This window comes from Helianthus annuus, chromosome 7 (genome assembly GCF_002127325.2).
Source record: "Helianthus annuus cultivar XRQ/B chromosome 7, HanXRQr2.0-SUNRISE, whole genome shotgun sequence".
Taxonomy (NCBI): Eukaryota; Viridiplantae; Streptophyta; class Magnoliopsida; order Asterales; family Asteraceae; genus Helianthus; species Helianthus annuus.
In genome coordinates this window covers 95,475,420-95,482,257 of record NC_035439.2, presented here as the reverse complement: position 1 = coordinate 95,482,257, position 6,838 = coordinate 95,475,420, and positions in this window count along the sequence as shown.

The following is a 6,838-nucleotide window of genomic DNA, read 5'->3' as shown; positions in this document are numbered from 1 at the left end:
AAACATTTTGTTTTTGTGACTTTTTATTTTTAATGAAGTATTTATTCAAACAAGCTTTTGTTTGAGGAGCTTTGTTTGTTTATTTCCAACTTCATCATCATTCTTTTTTTTTTTTTTGGAAGAGTCGAACGAAAACCAAGCTTTGTTACTAAAATAAGGAGTTAAAATTGAAAAAGGGATTTTGGTGGGTAAAAGGGTTTTGGGTTAAGAAATGAAAAGGTTTAGGCTCAAAGGGGTTAACTAGGGGATTTTTTGGGTAGGTGAAAAGAAAATGAAAATAATGGTGTTGAAAGAAAAAAAAGGGTTAGTCCTAATGCCTCCATCATTTACTTACTTAGATTTAAGTTGGTAATGACCGGGAATGAATTATCGTGGCAAGTTCTAGAGTTGTAAGAACCAAGCGGCTATTCACACAAGAAACGAAAAATGAGCATTTGGTGTAAACATGTATATTTGTATGCTCTATAAAGGCTCAAAACTCACTTTTGTGGGAATAGGTTTTTACGTGATCAAGTATATATAATCAAATTTTAACTAAGCTTGTCATGCCGTTTCATAATTTTCTTATGTTGGTTCTTTTTATCACGACGCTATCGGTTGTAAATTTGTAAAAACTAGTATTAAGTCCCCCGCGTTGCGGCGGGGGCGTAAAACGTTGACAAATAGCATTAATGCCACACCACCGCTAGCGACTACTAACACTGAAGTTGCGGCGTGTTAGTGCGAAGGATTAGACCAAAACGTAAAACATAGAAAATAAAACTTAAGTCGACTTAGGACCCGCGCATTGCGCCAAACCTGGCAAACGGGAAAAATAGACAATGTAAAAACGTTGAATCACACACGCACCGTTGCGCCATGTTAACTTACAAAATTTAAAGCGTAGCGTAAAATAAAACGTAAAAACGTCGAACTATAGATGTACATTGCGTCGTGTTAACTCGTAAAGTTTAGAATGAAACGTAAAATGAAAATTTTGAGAAGTATATAAAGTATAGCGGACAAAGTTGAAAGTAAAAAAAGTTGTGAGGTTAAAATGAAAAATAAGAAAACTTTTGGGTTGAAAGTAAAAAAATCAAGGACTTTTGGGTTTAAAGTGTAACATCAAATTTTTTTTTTGAAAATCCCCCAAAGCATGGGTTACAACACATCAATGCACAAATTTGTTGCTAATTTATAATATGTTAATATAACCTTGTTAGAATTAGAATTCCCAACTTAAACTTAGACAAGTAAAAAATTGAAAATTTTTGAAAAAATTTGGGGTGATTAGCGGTTCCAATAGAGTTTTGTGTAAGGCTTGTTATTAGAACTTGCAAAATTCAAGGTTTTAGCATCCCCCCCACACTTAAATTACACATTGTCCTCAATGTGTCCCAAAAATAAGTTTTTAGGTTAATTGAATGTGTAAAATGGTGTTAAAAGCAAAATTTTATGTTACTGGCAGTCTGGACACGGCCCCGTAGTGACCGGGCAAGACCTCGTGTTCAGGTGCCAGTAACAAAAATTAAAGAAAAGAAACAGAAGCCTGGACACGGGGGCGTGTTCATTGAACACGACCCGTGTCCAGTTACCTGAAATGGGCAATTTTCTGCAGGATGTTCAGCACGGGGCCGTGTTGGCTGGACACGGCCCGTGCTGAGCTTACTGTAATGAAGAAATTGTTGTCGAATGGCCTTGTTTTCGTGCATGGGGCCATGTGTCTCGTTTCCCTTGTTATCCTTGACCATCCCGAGTGTGTTTTATTCCTGCAAATTAAAACTAAAAGATTAAATTAAACTAAGGATAGTTCCGCGAAATGCCTCCGTGGTGCGCCACGTTTATAAGGGTCCTTGGCTAGACCCAAGGCGAGGTTATATGTTTTCCGAGCGGGATGTTTTGCATCCCATGTTGCACCGTCGGAGAGCATCATCCAAACTCGAATCAATAACCTTCATGTAATTGACCGGGTCATCGTCCTCTATTCTCTTCCCAACCCCGAACTTTACTTCATCATCCCCATATTTTAAAGTGAGTGTTCCGTCATTCATGTCCACCACTACTTGTGCGGTGGCGAGAAATGGTCTCCCTAGTATGAGGGGGACTTTGGTGTCTTCTTCCATATCAAGTATGACAAAGTCGGCCGGGTAGACGAAATTGTCGACCTTGACTAGGAGATTTTCAATGACACCTTGCGGGAATTTGACGGATCGATCAGCAAGTTGTATACTCCTTTTTGTAGGACTCGTTTTTCCTAGGCCGAGTCTTTTGAACATTGATGCGGGCATGAGGTTAATGCTAGCCCCAAGGTCGGCTAGTGCATTACGAACGGGGGAGTCCCTGATCGAGCAAGGAATTGTGAAGCTTCCGGGATCAATTTTCTTTTGGGGGAGTTTGTTGAGTACGAGGGCAGAGCATTCTTCGCCTAAGTTAACTCATTGCAATGTTTCAATTTTCCTTTTATGAGTGAGGAAGTCCCTCATGAACTTAGAGTATTTAGGCATTTGGGTTAGGATGTCAATGAAAGGAATGTTGACATGCAATTGTTTTAGTAGACTTTCGAATTTTGCGAATTGCTCATTGGTCTTTTGACGGATTAACCTATCGGGGTACGAAACCGGAGGAGCCTTAGTGGGCTCTGATGGTGGAGGAGTAACCTTCTCTTGATGGGGCGGTGATGTGATCTCCTCAGTAGGTGGTGGCCCTTCCGCGGGACCCTCGGTATGGTTCCGTAAGGTGATGAGATGAACTTGCGCCTTTGGGTTTGTTTTGGTATTACTTGGTAGCGCGCCTTGCGGTCTCTCGGAGAAATTTTGGGCTAGTTGATTTATTTGTTGTTCGATGTTTTGTATACTAGCTTGTTGGTTTCTACCGTTATCGGACTGCACCCATGGTTATGTGTGGGGGTTATGTGGGTAACGACTGAACCTGTTAATTGTTAACTTACCCTATGGTGGTTTGTTAATACGAGTTGAACGATGGAGGAGTTGAACGATGGACGAGTTACGAAGGTTTGAATGTATTCCACGAGACGACCAAAAGTAGTTTTCATAATTAAAACGAGAACGATTGAATGACTTTGAACGATATCGAACGATTGAACGATTTGAAACAATAGAATGATTTGAACGATTTAAACAAGTTAAACGAATTGAACGCACGATTGGTTTTTGGGTTGTGATTAGATAACGAGACGGGTGTAGTGTGATAGAAACATGGTAGATACGCCGCTGGTACTTCTTATATATAAGTGTTTCTATCATATTACATTCCGTGGCGTTATTTAGTTCACTTGGGCGAATGATTTGAAACGATGTCACACAAATGATGTTTACTAAACGATATAAACCATACGAGTTATTTTATGAGAACGATTTATGATTTGGGTTTACATAAACAAATGTTTTGAGTTATGATTCATGGCATCGAAGTTTTATAAACTATAACAAATCTGTTTTGACTTGATTATTCATTTTACAATACAAATGTTTTACAAAACAAGGTTTTCCAATATCGATTAACGAAGTTGTACAAATTATTTCAACATGTAAACGAGCCATTAATCTGACACTCACACAAAACCTATGTGCTCGCCGGCATTTCTTTGCTGACTTTATTTTTACATTTGTTTCAGGTGGTGATTGATGATGTTGATTACGAATAGGATGCATGCTCACTTAGGACTGGACAAGGCCTTAGTGACCTAATAACGATGATAGACTATGTTTAACTTGTTTGTTTTGTTTTAAGACAATGTAAATGGTTAATATTTTAATAAAATGAAACTTTTGAAATCCATGGTTGTGAAACAATAATTCTGTTGCTCCACTCCCCGATGTTTCCGCCGCGGTTTCGTTGTTTTAACGCGGTCGGGGTGTGACATTTATAATAATGACAATTTTCTAATTATTTATGTTTAGAAAATAAATGAAAAGGGTATAAGTGTAAATTGTTAACTAGTTCTCTTTCCAATTAAATATTTAATTACATTCTCTCTCTTCATTTGTCTCACCAATTAACTAGTTTATTAATTTAAAAATAAACACAATTACTATTCAGCCAACCTGTTTTATACACATACGTATATCCGTTTTATACACATGCATACATATGTAATTTGAATAATACATATATGTACTTTGAGTATCCAATACAAGTACATATGTGTATAAACCATTTATTAGTTCTATTTGTGTATTTTATACACAGTTTCTATTCAGCCAAACTGTTTTATACAAATATGTATATTTTTGTTATAGACATACATACACATGTAAATTAAAAAGTACATATATGTATAACAACTCTATGAATGGAATGTATTGAACAAAAGATGAAAAAAAAATTAAGGAACAGACACATTATCACATATAACTATCTTCATACTTGATGTCAAACATTCGAACTGATTATACAAAAAGAATTAAAAAGTGAGAATTAGTATTTATTGATGATAAACAAACTAAAAAAACTTATTAAAAAGAAACAAGTTTTAGTGTATTACCAGATGGTGCTTGTATATGGTATGACATTTATCTTTTTTATTAAAAAGAAACAGATGGCAAAATCTTTACAATCTTATTAGTAAACTGAACTCAATTGAAAATCTTATTGATGATTTCTTCATTTTAATTAATTTAAATTTAAATTTATACCCCTTTGTATTATATATAATAAAAAAATTACGAATGCTATTGATGCGATTTTTTTATATTCTTATTAGAAGAGAAGATCCGGTGTTAAAGATTATTTACCTTACTTCCCATATTTACTTGAGAGGCCATGGAGACAAAATAAAAAAAATCATTGTTTTTTTTCCAAACTCCGCATGCACTACTAATTATTAATAATAGAATCATCATCCAAGGAAGTTGGAAAATGAGAAAATGTAAATATGTCATGAGAAAATGTATAATCTCTACAAAATAGGAAACATGTAACTGAAATCAAGAATTAAAACAAAATGATTTAAATCTAATTTATGAAAATTAAAGGTAAAATTACAATTCTATCCTTTTAATCAAAAAAGGAAATGGATGGCTGAGATTAGTTCACCCTGTTCACAAACAAGGATGTTGTTCACTCATAAACCTAACCCAATATATATATTAAACATTTAAAAAATGTAATGATACATACCAATAATTGGACATTTGGACGTAGCAACCACGCATTGGCTAATGCCCCCTCTATGACTTTTTACCAAGCTTGTGGTTTTGATTTCGAAGTTTGGTTACCACTTTCGCGCATCGGGTGCTTATTTTTTTCCGTTTGGAAGTTTGGGGTTGCATTTATCGCACAAATTCTTCTACATCGTGTCTATCGACTGAGACGATCCGGTCGGTGGTGGTGATGATTGAGGTTGCGATTGAAATTGCGTGTTAAACAGGTTTCGCATTAGCATTTGGTTCATTTGGGTGAAAGCATTGGGGGTTTGTTGGAAACTCGCAAAAGAAAATTGTGATGCTGACCACTCCGGATCGAGCGTTGGAGTGTAGGCGGATACTGCGAAAAGGTTTGGACTCAGGTTTGGATTTGGGTTGTTTGGATCCATGGCAAAAGTTTAAATGGTTTTAAAAAAATTGTGGTAGTTTTATAAAAGAAGTAGAGAGTTTGGTGGAGATTATTTTGAAAAGAGTAAACTGCCATTTTGGTCCGTGTAGTTTGGGCAGTTTTGCCATTTTAGTCCAAATCTCAAACTTTTTAAATCTGGGTCCCTGTGGTTTCACTTTTATTGCCATTTTAGTCCAAAATTCAAAACCCCCCTTATTTTACTGATGCAACCTGCCTATTTTGTCCTTTTGTGCATGGGTATTTTTGTCTAGCTGCTATTCATTTAACATTTTCTTAATTAAAAAACTAAATTAAATACATTATTAATTCCTTTAAATACCCTTATTTATATCCATCTTCCCCATTTATAGAAAACCCTAACAAGGGATCATCTTCAACCCCCAAATAAAACCCTAACCCAGAACCCTGTTCTACTATACATCGGGTTTTCTTCTGATCGGAGATAATCAACGAGTACAGATGCGTTTGTTTAATTTTGCTTCTGATCGGAGATCGGAGCCATGACGTCGTCGCAGCGGTCAATAATCTGGACTGGTCGAAGACACTAAAGGAAGATTACCATTAGAATCGGAGGTGCAGACATCGTCGACGATGACTCCAACGAGTTTGACTACGGTGTTGGTCACCGGATTCCGCAGCATGAGTTTCTCTTGAGAACGAGAATCGGCATCTATACACGAAGGAATTGTGCGGATGTGGAAAGTACGAGATCTGAGTATGGTTGGAAATGTAATTAAAAGAAAACTAGTTCTGGTGATTAATAATTTAATTCATCTTCAATATTTGAGAGTTTTGGTTCTGTGATATTAGTTTTTTAGTGATTCTAATGATTACGTAATTTTTTGGGATTCTGAGACAGAATGAAGAGGATATTTGGGGGTTGAAGATGATCTCTGGTTAAGGTTTTCTGTAAATGGTGAAGATGAATATAAATAAGGGTATTTAAAGAAATTAATAATGTATTTAATTTACCTTTTTAATTAAGAAAATGTTAAATGAAAAGCAGTTAGACAAAAATACCCCTGCACAAAAGGACAAAATAGGCAGGTTGCAACAGTAAAATAAGGGAGTTTTTGAATTTTGGACTAAAATGACAGTAAATGCGAAACCACAGGGACCCAGATTTAAAAAGTTTGAGATTTGGACTAAAATGGCAAAACTGCCCAAACCACAGGGACCAAAATGGCAGTTTACTCTTTTGAAAATGTATATGATGTTTGGTTTATTTATCAAAATAAAATAATTTTTTTATTGAATATAGCCGTTTATCAACGGCTTAAGTTTA